General features: G+C 39.3%; 1 protein-coding gene across 1 annotated transcript in view; it reads left to right on the top strand.

The window, feature by feature from the left end:
* Positions 1-432: 432 nt before the first annotated feature.
* LOC106882585 (unconventional myosin-Ia) overlaps positions 433-18,180 on the top strand; it is a 358,922-nt gene continuing 341,174 nt past the window's right edge. Inside the window, exon 1 of the mRNA XM_052974157.2 lies at positions 433-1,591. The gene's annotated coding sequence lies outside the window, so the exon portion shown is untranslated. The remainder of the gene's footprint in view (positions 1,592-18,180) is intronic.

Genomic DNA, 18,180 nt, shown 5'->3' with positions numbered 1-18,180 from the left:
ATTAAAGAAGGGAGGAGACGGAGGAGGTAAGAAATTAATAGAATAGAAAGGGAAGGTGAGAAATACAGAAAAAAGTAGAGAGAAGGGAGAGAGATTGAGAGAGAGGGAAAGGGGAAGTACATACAGAGGGAAGTGTAGGAGAGGAAGGGGGAAGAAATATAAGAGTAAAGCGAGGTGTTGGGGAGAGGGAAAACATAAAGAAATAAAGAGGGTGAGGAAGGGAGTGATAGAAGTAAAGAGTGGGAAGGAGGGAGAGATAAAGAAGGAATGGGAAGAGAAATAAAGAAGTAATGAGGACGAGAAGGAAAAGATAAAGAAACAAGCAGGGGATGGGGAGATATAGGAATGAAGAGGGAGAGAGAAGGAGGAGAGACAATGAAACAATAGAGGGAGAGATAAAGAGAGAAAGAGGGGGGACGATATAGTGAAAATAGAAATAATAAAATGGAGTCAGTTGAGAGTTAAAGGCATGACAAAAGTTGTCCAGAGATTCTAACCGGTCAAACACCGTAGAAGCACCTTTTCTAAGTCTCCCCCACACATACATACATATATAGACATATATACACATATATATAGATATATATATATTCTGTTCATACATATACGTAAATATATTTATTATTAAAGGGGTCTTTGGAAAGAGACCGGCCAGTTTTGTGTGTGTGGTGTGTGGAGGGTGAACCTAGAATGCAGGAGCAATGAATAAGAAGGAAAAAAGTGGGGGACAGAAGAAAAAAAAACTCCCGGAAAGATACGTAAGAGAATGATAATAGTAGGAAGAGGAAATTTAAAGGAAGAAATCAAAGAAGAAGGCGAAGAATAAAGAAGAAAGAAAGCGAAACGTTTGTAATAAGAAAGGTGGAAGTGTCTTTCAATCGTCAATTGTTAAAAAAAAGAAGTGAGTGATTTGTTTTGTTTTGTTTTGTTTTGTTATTTTCTAACCAAAGAGATATTTCACAATGTTCCTGGCGGACGGCTGCTGTGAGAGAATGGTAATGCCAAGATTAATAACAACAATATTATTGATCATATCACCGATGTTACTAATGATGCTGACGACGACGATGATGATGATGATGATGCTGGTAGTGGCGGAGGCGGCGGCAGCGGCGGCGGCGGTGGTGGTCGCTCCGAATGTTTTAGTTCCGACACTGAATTATTAACCCATTTCATAACCTTTAATTAATTATACCCTTGTTTAAAGTTTTACTGAAAAACTAATTGATATACCAGCGAAAGGATAACATAAAAAACACAAAATAATAATAATTATAACAACAACAGCTACTAATAACTAATTAATTAGTGGATATATAAATGAATGTAAGTCTGCGGGTATATTTGTGTGTGTGATTTATTAAAGCAGATAAATAAGGAAGGAAAAAAAAATAGAGAATATCAGGAAGACTTAATATAATAAATTCCTTGGAATACACACACTCACATATATATTAGTGTTTACAGCTTTCTGTTGGCATATTTCGAAATTTTTACCATTTCAACGTGCGGAATATTTAAATTTTCTTCGATGGAATTTTATTGTGGAATACAGTTGGATCTTACCTTTTGAAAAGCAATTGGATAAAAAGTTAGTATGTATAAATTTACCGGTCTGTTTGTGTGTGTGTATAATATATACCCTATGTGGTATGTTTATATTGTTTACAGCGTGATGTATCTTTCACATATGTGTTATGTGCACACTCGCACGTGTACATATGTGTATATTTGGTACTCGTGCGAGTACATGTATTTATATACACACACGTGTGTGTGTGCGTATATGTATTATGCATCTCTTTATGTATGTGTAGGTGTATATACTGCACATGAATGTTTATTATATGTGTATGTATAAAGTACACGTGTGTCGTACACAGACGCGCATATTGTATGCAACTTGTATGTACTATAACATATACGCATGTGTATGTGTTCGTATATATGTGTGTGTGCGCGCGCGTATATGTGTATGTATATTACTCACATGTACTGTGTATATATTTATATATAGGACTATGTGTGCGCCTACTGTAATTTATATAAATTAAATATACAATACATTGATGCATGTGTATGTTTTATGGTTATATGCACACGCGCACACATTTGTGTATATATGTGAAGTTGTTTTGGCGCGGTTTTCCTGTTCTGTTTGAATATTTAACATTTTATTAATGAAAATGAAACAAAAAATATGGTATTTTGAACAAAAGTCTGAGAGAAGAAAGCATGAAAAAAAAAAAACCTCAAAGAATTATCGGCATAATTTAGTTTCGGTTGTTGTCACTTTGATATTCTGCTTATTTCTTTAAAATCTCATCATATACACACACACACACACACACATATATATATATACATACATACAATTAAACCTTGGGAGAGGCATTATGCCGGTAATAAACACACGCACTGGTTCAGTCCTTTATTAATTTATATAGTTTTTTGTTAAATTATTTCATTGCACACTTGCAATCTCTTCAGTAACTTGTCTCTCCACTTCCATTTATTTTGAATGTATATATATATATATATATACACACACACACACACACGTGTGTGTGGTATGTATTGGTGTGTAGATATATATCTGTGCGTGTTTGTACATGTATATATAAATGCATATTCATGTATGCCTTCAAATATCTAGAAATGCGCTTATGCTTCTTGGTGCGTAATATTGTATGCGTGCATAAATATGTGTGCGTAAATGCGCGCGTGTATATTTGTATTAGTGTGTGCTTGGGTGTCAGCATGCTTATGCCTCTAAGTGTATGTGTGTGTCTGTATATATATGTGTGTGTGTGTGTGTTTGAGAGTTTAATAATGTTTACACGGTGATAAAGATATTTGGGAATCTGGTCCTTCTACGTTACCGTGTTCGATTCCTGCTATTGACTAAGATTTACTTTTTATGTGATTGATAGAATTATCAGAACATTCAGCCCCAGATTTCACCACCTGTCATGCTTCTGTCCTTTATACCAGTAATTTCCTAGAGAACGATAGGTCCATTATTACCACGTACTCCCTGTCTGGGTTAGATAAATTTAGGGTGAAATGACGGCCCTATAGACACAGTGTCTGTCTTCTTCAGAATTAGTTTCCCATCCTTAGCCATATTGTCTACACTTTAAAATGAGGTAGTGTTGGATCCTCCGTTGGTTTCGACGGTAAAGTCAACGTGTAAATGACTGAGTATTCTACTGTCACACATATCTAGAATGTAATTCTCAAACAGGTTCGTCGAGAAACACTGCGACAAAGTTGAACTTTTAAATTACAGGTACAGTCTTCAGAGAGAGAGAGAGAGAGAGAGAGAGAGAGAGAGAGAGAGAGAGAGAGAGAGATGATCCTAGTACTAAACTGACACTATATTTATCAACCACTGAAAGATAAAAAGCTAAGTTGACCCTGGTGGAATTCGATCGATTACTGCCAAGGTATTCATTCTAACGACTGCCAAACTCGCCACTTCAGGCGGGATTTCCAGGTGAACCGAGCTCTGTTTCGATTCTCAGGTTATTTTATACCGACCGGAAAAAGCACGAACATCACAAAGACAATCCCCTCGTTATTAAATGACTGTGTTCACTGTTTCTTCTGGAACGTAACCTTGATTAATTTGGTTGTTATTTCGTCGTAGGTCGGCCTTGAAAGAGCAGATAAAGCTGTCTGTCTTTTTTTTTTCTTCTTTCCATATCGAGGACCGTATTGTAAAATGTGTCCTATCCTTAGATAAAACATTGCAGCGAACTTTTGCACGCTTCTTTTAACATCCTCAATCACATCCTAAGAAAGCCTCCCCGCTAGACTGATTAATGGTCTGAAGTTCAACACAACAATCTCTGATCGCCTTTTTTCTCACCAGTCTACAGACGCCCTGTTTCTTGTCCCACCAACCTCTGGTCTACTGATGAGCCGCTTCTCTTTCATCCTCCCATATCAACCACTGACCACAGATGTCCCGTCCCCATTTCTCCAACATGACAGGATCCGTTGTCTCGACTCTCTTTTTTTCCCACTCAAAATCACATCTGGTCTCCGGAGCTGGCTCATGTCGTCTCCACCCACGCAATCCTGTTTTTCTCTTCTCTCGTCTTCCTCCGGTCACTCTTGTTGTATCCACTCCCAACCTACGACCCTACAAACTACCGCTTCCATTCAGTTCCTCCTCGCAATTATGTTGATCCTCTGGAATTCCCGTCTCGTTTTTCCTGCAGTCATCAAGAGGAGCTCGTGGAATCTCACCGGGGAACATGTGAAGGCTATGTGTTCTACCCCTTCCTCTCGGTAAAAACCATTAAGAAACGGGTCTAGCAACTACGTTAGGGATGCCCTGTTAGTCCTTCTGGTATCTGGTATAGCAGTGTGTGTGATGTGATGCTGTTGTTTAAATCAAGGTCAGCCCTTATCGAGCGGAACTATGATGAAATACTTTCCTTCGTGACTATCTCTCCTATTGTTTTCTCAGACATATTGTATCGAAGAGTAAATATTCCCACTGTATTTTGCTATTATACAGTGAAGTGTATGGTTCACGGCAGATTTGACTGCAGTTTCTAGCCCTTCTAGTGACCACGTGTATATCCCGTTTGGTCGGGGCAGTTCATTGACCTTGTCACTCCCACATGTAGAAGCGTACACAAGTGTCGTGGGGGTCTAGGCACGATGACTCTCTAATCTTGACCTCGTCTGTCTTTCTGGCTCGCTAGCAGTCTTTTTGTTTATCTGTACGCCTACCTCTTTATCAATTCGTTTGTCTGTCTATCTATCTATCTATCTATCTATCTATCTATCTGTCTGTCTGTCTGTCTGTCTACCTGTCTGTACTTCTAGCTATGTCTATCTATCCGTCTGTCTGTCTGTCTCTATCCATCTATCTGTCTATCTATCCATGTATGCATCTGTCCGTCTATCCATCCCTCCATCTATCCATCCATCCTGTTGTCTATCTATCTATCTATCTACCTGCATATCTGTCTGCTTTTTTAGCAACCTTTTTATCCAGCCATCTATCTATCCTTCTCTCTGCTTATCTATTTGTCTGTCTGTCAGTTTATCTATCTATCTATCTGTCTGTCTGTCTGTCTATCTATCCACTGTATATCGCTCTATCTTACTGTGTCTATATCTATTCATCTATCTACCTACCTATTTGTCTATCTACCTATTCATTCGTCTGTCTATCTATCTAACTATCTATATGTTCACCTGTGTCTATCTATCCATCTATCTGTCTGCCTACAAATCTATGTATACACAAACACACACACGTATATATATATACACATACTTATACACACACACACATATATACATGTGTATGTGTATATATATATATATATATATATATATATATATATATATATATATATATATCGCGGTCTGTATCACGTCCTCACGTTGTTTTTTGTTATTGTGTTTTTTGTCTTTTTCCTTTTTTTGAAACTATATATATATATACATATATACACATGTATATACACACACAATGTATTTATACACATAACTTCCATCGCACCAACCCCCAAACCCACACCAGCACCACTACCACCTCTAGAATCTTCTATGAGAATTTTAAAAAATCTCAAGTAAGAAATTCTATGAAACCAAAAAACAAAACAAAACAAAAAAGAACTAAAGCAAACTATCTTTAATGGAATTTAATGTTCGTGTTTGTACTATTGTAGAGTGGTGGCTTGGTGCGCTCTGATTTAGTGTAGTGTTATTTCATGCATATGAAGGGTTTAGCAGTATGTGGTATGGCATACTGAGGTGTAGTGTGATCATGCAGAGTTGTAGGGAGCTATGCCATGTGTTGTAGTGTAGCTGTTGTATAGTGTGGTATTGTATGATGTAGTACTAGTGCAGTGTGGTTGTAGTACTTTGTAGTGCCATACATAGTCTGGTGTGGCGTTATTACTATGTTATTGTAATAACACAGTAACAGACTGCAGGCTTTGGACCTTACCTCAACTGTAATCCAGCATATTCTGGTCAATAGCATCATACCATTGTATATCTAGGACTACATTATAGTGTTGTTGGCACTCCGTCGCTTACGACGTTGAAGGTTCCAGTTGATCCGATCAACGGAACAGCCTGCTCGTGAAATTAACGTGCAAGTGGCTGAGCACTCCACAGACACGTGTACCCTTAACGTAGTTCTCGGGGATATTCAGCGTGACACAGTGTGACAAGGCTGGCCCTTTGAATTACGGGTACAACAGAAACAGGAAGTAAGAGTGAGAGAAAGTTGTGGTGAAAGAGTACAGCAGGTTTCGCCACCATCCCCTGCCGGAACCTCGTGGAGCTTTAGGTGTTTTCGCTCAATAAACACTCACATCACCCAGTTTGGGAATCGAAACTGCGATCCTATGACCACGAGTCCGCTGCCCTAACCACTGGGCCATTGCGCCTCCACACTACATTATATAATGTGTCACTTTAGTAAGCTATGGTTTGCATGAGATTTGGCTGCTAATTCTAGTAGGGAGGATCTCTGGTAAATATTCCACAGCACTTTTCCCTCTCCTGCTCATACTCTCATTTCATCATCATCATCATCATCATCCTTTGACACCCATTCTCGATGCTGGCATGGATTGGATGGTTTGACCCGAAGCTGGCAAGCTGAAGAACTGCATCGGGTTCCAGTCAGATTTGGTTTGATGCCCTTTCTAACTCCAAGCTCCTTACAGAATGTGCAGGGTACTTTTCATGTAACAGTGGCATGGGTATTAATAGTTATCGCCAAGCCAACATGGCAGTCCAAAAAATAGGACGAATGCTGCCGTGGATTAGCTCCAAGAGGACATCGCCTCTAGCTAGCTATGTGACACATGAACCTGTGTTCTTTATGACCTTATAACCTGTGTCCTTTATAGCATGGGTGCTATACACTAAACATACACTTTAACTTTGCTGTGGCAAGTAAATGAATTGTGTATGTCACATTACTTGTGTGTGGATGGAAATCTATTTCTAACTTGCTTCTAGTCTTATTAAACCTTCATCAGAGAAACAATACCAATTTTCTGACCAAAGAAATACGAATGTATGAAACCTGTTTGTGATGTCTACAAACTCGGGTAGAGCTACAGTGCATCTATAGAGAGTTAATGTTTCTCTGATGATGGTTTAAAAAGTCTTGAAACCAGTCTGTCCACTCGAGTATTAACCAGAGATGTTAATATCATATAATAGCTATTTATAGTGTCTACAAACCTTTGTAGAGCTACTTTGCTTTATCTAGCTATTGATGGTAAATGTTTCTCTGATGAAGGTTTAAAAAGACTCGAAACTAGTCTGTCCACTGAGAGATAATAGTAATATATATATATATATATATATATATATATATATATATATATAGATATAATAACTACTTATAGTGTCCTCAAACCCTGGCAGACGTAGATTGCTCTATCTAATTGTATAACAGTGCATCAACTGATAGTTAATCTTTCTCTGATGAAAGTTTAAGACTTGAAACTTATCAGATCTATTTTTGTGCCCACAAAAAGAAGTGATGTAATTCTTTAGTTTCTTTGCTCTCTTGCCAATAAATGACATGTACTTTTAAACAAAATATAGCTTCCATTTCACATTATCCCCCTAGTAAACATTAAAAGCTGCATTATTTAATTAAATAATTGATACATAAATATTGTTGAATATTGATACAATGACATCTTCACCTCATTCTCTGATTCAGTGCGAGAGTTTGTGTGCATTTACATGGATCATTGATATATGCACACACACACACACACACAAACGCACAAACACACAAATATGTGCATACACATGAAATTTCTTACATAAAGCATTTGTCAATAATATATTTCTAATCGATATTTCAAAATTAATAATGAAAAAATTTGTCCTGCGGAAAGTGAATCATGCATCTCTTTCTAACTGTGGCTTATAGTTTAAACACACACACACACACACACACACACACACACACACACACACACACACTGATTATACTTTATGTATATATGTATGATGTATAGTATATATATATATATATATATATATATATATGTATGTATATATATGTGTGTATATGTATGTATATATGTGTGTATATGTATGTATATATATGTGTGTATATGTATGTATATATATGTGTGTATATGTATGTATAAATATGTTTATATGTGTGTATATATATATATATATATGTGTGTGTGTATATGTATATATATGTGTGTATATATGTATGTATATGCATATATATGTATGTATATATGTGTGTATATATGTATGTATATGCATATATATGTATGTATATATTGATTTATGTGTATTATGTATGTACATATATATATATATATATATATATATGTATATGTATATATATATATATATATATAAGTGTGTGTGTGTATATGATATATATGTATGTATCTACATGTATATATGGATGTAATGGGTAAACTCATCATTTTATCATTTTATATTTCCGATTTTGCGCATACATATTGTTTGTTTTTGATTTTGTCTACTACACAGAAGAGTAGGGTCAGTTAGGCACTCTCTGTGGGAAAAGCAGCACCATAATGCAATTCTCTCGGACAGAAATTTGTAAACAACATGGTGTTATGCATGGCATTCTTGCCAGAACCTCCAATATGAACATTTCAGAGTGTTTGGGTGTCAATTTGAGGACAGTGCAATCTGAGGACATGTACCAAAAGTGATAAAAATTAAACATCCAGTCAATACCATGGTGTTTGAAGTGATCACTAGAGATGGTGACATTATGCCTCTATTCCTCTTCCCACACAAATTCAGCCTCCATCAACTGCCTGGAGGAAGTAGTGCTGCCCTGAGTCAAGAGGGTGGCTGCTGGAAGACCCTTTGTCTGCACCCTGCCACACAAGCAGGAGAACCCAGTCATGTTTGTCGGAGAATTTCTGCAACCTCATCACCCATAGCATCTGACCACCTAACTCCCAAGACTGCAACCCCCTTGATTATTATGTGTGGGGCACAGTCGAGTGAGAGACCAACAAAACTCCTCGTAACACCAAAGATGAACTGAAGGCAAGTATTATGGCAGTAGAAGATTTCGAAGTGTCTGGAGGCCATGGTTGAAGCCAATGGCAATTTTACTGAATAAATTTACTCTTTAGTATTTCAAAATATTTTTATGTAATTCTGATAAAAAATATCTGTTAAATGAGATGTCAATGTTTTAAAATGAGATATCAGTCTTATTTAACCATTGGTCGTTTGTGAGTTGGTTGAACCCTATATCCTTAAAGAGTTTTTAATCTTTTTTCTTTTACATATTTCAGTCATTAGACTGTGGCTATGATCGGGCACCGCCTTGAATGGTCTTAGTTGAACAAATCGACCCCAGGACTCAGTTTTTAAGCTTAGTACTTACTCTATCAGTTGCTTTTGCCAAACTACTAATGTACAGAGATATAAACATACCAGCACTGATTGTCAAGTAGGGATGGGTGATAAATACAGACACAAAGACAGACACATGTAGATATATATATATCATCATCATCATCATCATCATCATCGTTTAACGTCTGCTTTCCATGCTGGCATGGGTTGGATGATTTGACTGAGGACTGGTGAAACCGGATGGCAACACCAGGCTCCAATCTAATTTGGCTGAGTTTCTACAGCTGGATGCCCTTCCTCACGCCAACCACTCAGAGAGTGTATATTTATATGTGTGTGTATGTATATATGATGAGCTTCTTTTAGTTTCCATTTACTAAATCCACTTACAAGGTTTTAGTCAGCCCAAGGCTATAGTGAAAGATGCTTGCCCAAAGTGCTGTGCAGAGGGACTGAACCTGGAACAAATGTGGTTGAGAAGCAAGCTTCTTACCACACAGCCCTGCTAGCACCAATGTCTGAATGAATTTCAAGAACTTGTTTTGAAATGAAAATGCTAGTGAAGACAGGAACCACAAATATTGGTAAAATAGGAACCAAGAAAGAGATTTTGAGATGGGCTATAAGGTGAGGTGTGGCGTCAGAACATAAATGCAGGGTTGAAAGAAAAAAAGCAAGGAAATAAGAGGGGAAAGAAGGAGAGGGGATAGAATGGTTAGGAAGAAAGCTCTAGATATCGATTTTAAATTTTGGCACAAGGCCTGCAATTTTGATGGAGGCATTTAGTTGATTACACCAACCACAGTATTCAACTGCTACTTGTTTTATTCCCCCTGGAAGGATAAAAGGCAAAGTTGACCTTGACAGAATTTGAACTCAGAACGTGAAGACAAACGAAATGCTGGTAAGTTTTTTGCCCTGCATGCTAATGATTCTGCGAATTCGCTACATTAGTATCATCATCGTCTTCGTTATCATCATCATTTAAGATCAGCCGATGATGATGATGATAGTGATTCTAAGGCAGTAAATTGCCAGAATCATTAGTATACCTGAAGATATTGATAGGGTGTGTGTAAGAGCAAAATACATGAGGTGGTGGTGGTGGGGGGGCTGTCGTGATGGTAGTTGTTACTCTTATGGTTGGGTTGATGATGATGATAATATATGTATATATGCATATATACATATGTATATAGGCATATATATGTGTGTGTATATATATATATATATATATATATATATATACATATATATATATATATACATATATATATATATACATATATACATACATATATATACCTATATATATATATGCATTTATATGTATGCATACATACATATATATCATCATCATCATCATCGTTTAACGTCCGCTTTCCATGCTAGCATGGGTTGGACGATTTGACTGAGGACTGGTGAAACCAGATGGCAACACCAGGCTCCAATCTAATTTGGCAAAGTTTCTACAGCTGGATGCCCTTCCTAACGCCAACCACTCAGAGAGTGTAGTGGGTGCTTTTACGTGTCACCCGCACGAAGGCCAGTCAGGCGGTACTGGCAACGGCCACGCTCGAAAATGGTTTGTTTCATGTGCCACCCGCACAAGAGCCAGTCCAGAGGCACTGGCAACGATCTCGCTCGAAAACCCTACGAAGGCTAGTCAGGCGGTACTGGCAATGGTCACGCTCAAAATGGTGCATCTTATGTGCCACCCGCACAAGAGCCAGTCCAGGGGCACTGGCAACGATCTCACTTGGCTTGCCGGGTCTTCTCACACAAAGCACATTTCCAAAGGTCTCGGTCAGTAGTCATCGCCTCGCTGAGGCCCAATGTTCGAAGGTCTTGCCTCACCACCTGAGCCCAGGTCTTCCTGGGCCTACCTCTTCCACGGGTTCCCTCAACTGTTAGGGTGTTTACATACATATATATATATGTGTGTGTACATATATATGTATACACACAAACATACACTCTCACATATATACATATATATATATATATATATATATATATATATTGGGTATGGTAGGTGAGTTCAGCAAAAATTCAAATTCGGATGAATATGGTACTTAAGTTGAGGCACCAGAATTTAGTATGGTATTATCCATCGAATTTCTTATACACACACACACACACATGTATATATATTCTTTCATTCTTTTACATGTTTCACTCATATGACTACAGCCATGCGAGAGCATTGCCTTAAAGGGTTTTAGTCACACAAATCGACACCAGGACTTATTCTTTGTAAGCCGAGTGCTTATTCTATTAGTCCCTTTTGCCGAACCACTAAGTTATGGGGATGTAAACATACCAACATCGGTTGTCAAGTGATGGTGAGGGGACAAACACAGACACATAGATACACACACACACACACACAACAACAACAACTCCCTACAGTCAAATACAATGGACTGATGTTACTAACTGCTAAGTTATGGGGACAAATACTCACCTACATCAGCTGTCAAACGTAAAGTGGGGGTGGGACAAAAACAGACACATACACACACACACACACACACACACACACATATATACGACGGGCTTCTTTCAGTTTCCGTCTACCAAATCCACTCATAGGGCTTCGGTCGGCCCGAGGCTATAGTAGAAGACACTTGCCCAAGGTGCCACACAGTGGGACGGAACCCGGAGCCATGTGGTTGATAAGCAAGCTACTTACCACACAGCCACTATATATATATCATCATTATCATCATCATCATTATCATCATCATCATTTAACATTCGTTTTCCATGTTGGCATGGGTTAGATGGTTTGACTGGAACCGATAGGTCAGAGAGCTGTACCAGGCCCCAGTCTGTTTTCACTAGGTTTCTATGTCTTGATGCCCTTCTTAATGCCTACCACTCCAAAAAGTGTAGTATCCTTGTGTTTGTTCCCCTCCACCACTTGACAACCGGTGTTGGTATGTTTACATCCCCATAACAGGCTTAAAAAAATAAATAAATACTAGGACTGATTTATTCAACCAGAAATCCTTAAATCACAGAAAATAATCCATCTATCAAAGCCAGTACATGGTAAAAGTTCAATCATTATCAAACTTTACCATGCACACACACATACACACACACACATACACACACACACACACACACATGCATACATGCAAACATACACACAAACAAAAACACATAACAGCCAATACATATATATTCCATTATACTTGCATCCACAAAACTATAGTGACATCTTCATCTGTGACACGGTGCTGTTTTATACCTCCTTATATATATATATAGGATTGGCTTACCAACCACATGGTCCCGGGTTCAGTCCCACTGCGTGGCACCTTGGGCAAGTGTCTTCTACTATAGCCTTGGGCCGACCAAAGCCTTTGTGAGTGGATTTGGTAGACGGAAACTGGAAGAAGCCTATCGTATATATGTATATATATATATATATATATGTATGTGTGTATGTGTTTGTGTGTTTGTGTTTGTCCCCCCAACATTGCTTGACAACCGATGCTGGTGTGTTTACGTCCCCGTAACTTAGCGGTTCGGCCAAAGAGACCGATAGAATAAGTACTAGGCTTCTAAAGAATAAGTCCTGGGTTGATTTGCTCGACTAAAGGTGGTGCTCCAGCATGGCCACAGTCAAAAGACTGAAACAAGAAAAAGAGTATATATATATATGTATGTATATATATATATATATATATATAATGCTGTGTATATCTTCATACTGTATACGTGTGTGTGTGTGTGTGCGTATGCATGTTTGTATCAATGTGTAGCTGTTTATCTAAGTTCATTTCACTCTACTTTACCCTCGCTTCTGTGTTTCCACCTCTCCTTGCTCATACCACCACCACCACCACAACAACCACCACCACAACAACAACCACCACCAGAACCACCACCACCACAACAACAACCACCACCACCACCACCACAACCACCACCACCACAACCACCACCACAACAACAACAACAACCACCACCACAACAACAACCACCACCACCACCACAACCACCACCACCACCACAACCACCACAACAACAACAACAACCACCACCACAACAACAACCACCACCACAACAACCACCACCACCACCACAACCACCACCACCACCACAACCACCACCACCACCACAACAACAACAACCACCACCACAACAACAACCAACACCAGAACCACCACCAACACAACAACAACCACCACCACCACCACAACCACCACCACCACCACCACAACCACCACCACCACCACCACAACCACCACCACAACAACAACCACCACCACCACCACAACCACCACCACCACCACAACCACCACCACCACCACCACCACCGCCACAACCACCACCACCACCACCGCCACAACCACCGCCACAACCACCACCACCACCACCGCCACAACCACCACCACCACCACCACCACAACCACCACCACCACTACCACCACCACTACCACCACCACCACCACCAAAACCACCACCACCACCACCACAACCACCACAACCACCACCACCACAACCACCACCACCGCCACAACCACCGCCACAACCACCACCACCACCACCGCCACAACCACCACCACCACCACCACCACAACCACCACCACCACTACCACCACCACTACCACCACCACCACCACCAAAACCACCACCACCACCACCACAACCACCACAACCACCACCACCACAACCACCACCACCACAACCACCACCACCACCACAACCACCACCACCACAACCACCACCACCACCACCACCACCACAACCACCACCACCACCACCACCACCACAACCACCACCACCACCACCACAACCACAACCACCACCACCACCACCACAACCACCACCACCACCACCACAACCACCACCACAACCACCACCACCACCACCACCACCACAACCACCACCACCACAACAACCACCACCACCACCACAACCACCACCACCAAACATTACTGCTACCCCTCTTTCTTCTTCCTACAAACCAAGCCCTATTATACAAACCTACCCACCTTCTCTTCCACTCTGCACAAAGTTATGTACCCTACATGGCCACCCCTTTGTATTCAGCCAAGCAGGCTCCCCTAATACACCTCCCTGCTCCCTCATACACTCACACACACACCTCATGCCATCACCCTCCCACCTCCCACCACACCCATGCTTGTATCCTTCCTGTATTAAACACACATACACATACACACATACACACACATTCTCTCTCTCTCTCTCTTTCACAGACCTAACAAAGGAACCTGTATATGGAAGTTACTCAGCCTGCTAAAAATAAGAGTCAAATCTCCCTTACATCACACTTTACTGGCTTTGTAAAGACAGGACACATTGTTAATGTGTCTAAATATAGCTGGCTCCATCATGACTGACCTGGGGGGGGGGGATAAAAGCAACAACAGCAACAACAACATGTAAACAAATAAAGATGCCTCTGTATGGTCTCTTGACTTGCTAGAAATAGCCAAATGATCCACGAACCATTGTATTACATGAAGGACATATTATATAAAGTAGTTTTAACTAAGCCTCTGAAAGTCAGGATTGTCATGGATGGATATTGTTGATTATTAGCCTGTTCAGTCATTATTAACCTAGAGCTAAACATACACATACAATACATGCCCATGCACAACACAACACACACATACATACACTCACACACACGCACACATGAATATAGCACTATATTATATAAATACACGTATACATATACTGGAGACTTACTCCATGCATACACACTATTATATAAAGACGTATGGACATATTCACTGCGCGTTTTCTACATGTACACTCATTACATAAACTCACATGTATACACAAACACTATATACTTTTTCACACGCATGCACACATACATGCTATATTACTTAAAAATCTACATGGCATGCATTCACATATTTCTACGCACTTAGTATACTGTGTATACATACACACCACACACACACACACACATATGCTATACATACGCACACAGACACACACACATTCATATATATATATATATATATATATATATATATATATATATATACATACATACATACATACATACACACACACATACATACACATACAACCAGCTTTATACTCTCACACACTGATACTCACACACACACACACACACACACACTCTAATATATTGTTTTGATAAAAGATTTATGAACCTGTCTCCGGGATGGTTTTGTGATGTATGTATGTATGTAATGTATGTATGTACATATGTATGTAGGTATGTATGGGTGTGTAGGGTATATATATATATATATATATATATATATATAGATATATATATATACTCTATAAATCATCCTGTGATGTATATATATAAACATAGTAAATAACATTGAAAATGAATGTCCAATTTAATGGTAGGGAGTGTAAGGTGGTGGAACATACACTGCTATTGCCAAATATGGTGATGAGGATAGTGGTGGTGGTTGTGATAGTAATGAAGATGGTGGTGGCAGTGGTGGTGGTGGTGGTGGTTGTGGTAGTGATGGTAGTTGTGGTAGTAAAGGATGATGATGGCTGTTATACTGATGAGGATAGTGGTGGTGGTGGTGGTGGTAGACATTGTTTCCACCCTTGGGTAGACAAAGGCCATGACTACTGTTTAGAACTAAACATCTTTTGTTCTATTTATCACTGACTCATAATGGTGGTGGTGGTGGTGGTGGCAGCAGCAGTTCCCATGGTGGTGGTGGTGGTGGTGGTGGTGGTATTAGTGATGGTAGTGACAATGTTGATGATGATGGTCTTTGTGGCAGCAGTGGATGGTGGTGGTGGTGGTGGTAGCGGGAGTGATGGTGGTGCAGAAAACAACAACAACAACAATATCAATATTCATATCAGATCAACAACAGAGCCTATGTGGTCTATCAGTCTGCTAGAAATAGAAACCAAATTTCCCTCAAATCATATTTTATCAGTTTTTAAGAGAGAGTCGCTTAGCAAATATAAAAACATATATCTATTTAAGGTGGTGCTCCAGCATGGCTGCAGTCAAAAATGACTGAAACAAGTAAAAAAATAAAGAATAAATATATATATATAAACACATATATATACATATACATCATGTGTGTGTCGTACACTGGGTTGATGTAAATGACCTGTCCCTTTTCCCACAAATTTCAGGCCTTATGCCTATAGTTGAAAGAATTATTATTATTATTATTATTGAGTGAGAGAGCAGTGCATGCCATCAAAGTGACACTGGGTACAATTATACCAAGCCCAGTATACCCATCATGACTACCCGTCTGATAAGGGTACACCAGGCACATGCATCCCAACCATATGTGCATGACATGGTGATCTCATATCAAGATAAATAGCGCATGACCTCGCAGGTGGGGCCCAGTTAGAATTTTTTTCAGGTTGAGTAGGCCATCCCACTCAAAAGGTCCCTGAATAAGGTTTGTTTAAGGATGTTGAACAAAACACCCATGTTTCCAGAGGTGAATTATTCAAGCCTCAAATAATTTCTCTCAACACATGGCTATGATGCTCCGCCACTACTTCTGCTCATGATCAGAGATGCACATATCATCATCAGTCACTAAGGAACATGCTTAACTGGTTATGGTCAAGCAACTGACAGGCAAATCTGTGGTATTGAGCAGAATATTTGCTGTAGCCCATCTTTTATACCAAGGCAAAACAACATACATGATAACACTTCCAATCAGTTAAGATCAGAAGCCATGAGAGCCACTGCCTGGTACTGCATCAGGGCATTTATTATTATTATTATTATTATTATTATTATTATTATTATTATTATTATTATTGCAGTAGCAAGCTGGCATAATCTTTGGCACTTTCAGACAACATGCTTAGTTGCATTTCTTCAGTTATTTTTTTATTATACTAAGCTCAAATCTTACTGAGGTCTACTTCATCTTTCATCCTACCTCTGAAATTGCTAGCCTTGTGCCTAAATTTGAAATCATTATTATTATTAGACTGAGAAGGTGGTAAACTGGTGGAACCATTAGCACACCAAGCGAAATGCTTAGTGATATTTTGGACTTTCCTACATTCTGAGATCAAATTCTTCCGAGGTCGACTTTGCTTTACATCCCTTTCGGAGATGGTAAGATAAGTACCAGTTGAGCACTGGGGTCAGTGTAATCAATTTACTCTTCCCCTGAACCTGCTGGCCTTGTGCCAAAATTTGAAACCATCATTATTAGGATGAAATAAGGTGGTGAGCTAGCAAGCAGAATCATTAGCATGCTAGGCAAAATGTTCAGTGGTATTTCACTTGTCGCTATGTTCTGAGTTCAAATTCCAACAAGGTCAACTTTACATTTCATCCTTTCGGAGACGATAAATTAAGAACCAGTTGAGTACTGGGGTCAATGTAATCAAGTTAACCCTTCCCCTTAAGTTCAGGCCTTGTGCCAATAATCGAAAGGATTATTATTAGGGTGAAAGATTAACAGAATTGTTAAAGAATCAGGAAAACAAAATGCTTTGCAATATTCCTTTCAAATTTTTACATTCTGCATTCACATCCCACTGAGGTCAACTTTACATTTTATTCTTTTAGGCTGAATTAACTAAAATACCAGTCAAATACAAGAGTTGTAGTCAAGTAACACCACTTGCCTATACTTACTAGCCTTGTTTCAAATTCTGAAGCAATTATTATTCTCTAAGCATTACTGAGTTGTAGGGTTATGTCAAACAGGTGATGTCATGTGTAGGATGTATCTCACTATTGGCTGAGCCCATTATGAGAATTGCCCCATAATCCACCTTTAACAAGGCAGG

The sequence above is a fragment of the Octopus bimaculoides genome, chromosome 16 (genome assembly GCF_046866305.1).
Source record: "Octopus bimaculoides isolate indiv1 chromosome 16, ASM4686630v1, whole genome shotgun sequence".
Taxonomy (NCBI): Eukaryota; Metazoa; Mollusca; class Cephalopoda; order Octopoda; family Octopodidae; genus Octopus; species Octopus bimaculoides.
Note: the sequence above shows the minus strand (reverse complement) of the source record. Positions and strands in the feature narration are given on the sequence as shown.